This window comes from Emys orbicularis, chromosome 25 (assembly GCF_028017835.1).
Source record: "Emys orbicularis isolate rEmyOrb1 chromosome 25, rEmyOrb1.hap1, whole genome shotgun sequence".
NCBI classification, from domain to species: domain Eukaryota; kingdom Metazoa; phylum Chordata; order Testudines; family Emydidae; genus Emys; species Emys orbicularis.
The window spans coordinates 17,647,389-17,648,209 of NC_088707.1; the positions used below are offsets into that span (position 1 = coordinate 17,647,389).

An 821-nucleotide genomic window follows, 5' to 3' on the forward strand; every position below is an offset into this window, starting at 1 on the left:
ACATTGTAGCCCATGGAGGCCAGGGACCTGCAAATGTGTCTTCATGTGCCTTTATTTAATTGATGAAAACATAAACTAGACACTTAGAGGATTGGAACTGATTTCAGCTAAGGGAAACGTTTGCTACGTTTTTATGCATTTGCACAGGAAAACATTGAGTGTTTCCATTCATTTCAGGAATTCCTATTCAGGGGAACTCCTGAACATAGTGGAAAGGGATATGCAATTACTTTTGTTAAAGGAACAGGCTTGCGAGGGGGCACTTGGATTTGAACCAAGGACCACTTGATCTGCAGTCAAACACTCTACCACTGAGCTATACCCCCATGACATATGTATAGGTGATTCAGTGATCTTAAGGATTTTGAAGGACAGGCCCTGCCTCAGAGATCTCCTTTTCTATTCCCAGACCACAGTGGTTTTAAAAATAAGGTTTGATTAAACTTTATATATACATGTAGACACCACAGCTTGCACACCCACCAACATAGCTTCTCCCACTGACATAGCTACCACCTCTTGGGGAGATGGATTAACTACACAGACGGGACAGCTCTCTCCCATCTGCTTAGAGCATCTTAATCATTTATGAATAAGTAGGAAATAATGTACTGAATGGACAGTAACCAATTTATCAAATATTACTGTGTCTGCATTCAATATGGGTAACTGGTCACATTGGGCTGGATTAGTAGGAGCATTGCAAACAGATCAAGGGAAGTTATAATTCCCCTTTATTTGGCACTGGTGAGGCCACATCTGGAGCATTGCGTCCAGTTTTTGCCCCCCCCCCCACTACAGAAACAAATTGGAGAGAGTCT

At 42.1% G+C, this 821-nt stretch overlaps 1 non-coding gene across 1 annotated transcript; it reads right to left on the minus strand.

The window, feature by feature from the left end:
- Positions 1 to 254: 254 nt before the first annotated feature.
- Positions 255 to 326, minus strand: TRNAC-GCA (transfer RNA cysteine (anticodon GCA)). The gene has a single exon. It is a non-coding gene; the product is annotated as a tRNA-Cys (tRNA).
- Between the last annotated feature and the right edge of the window lie 495 nt (positions 327 to 821).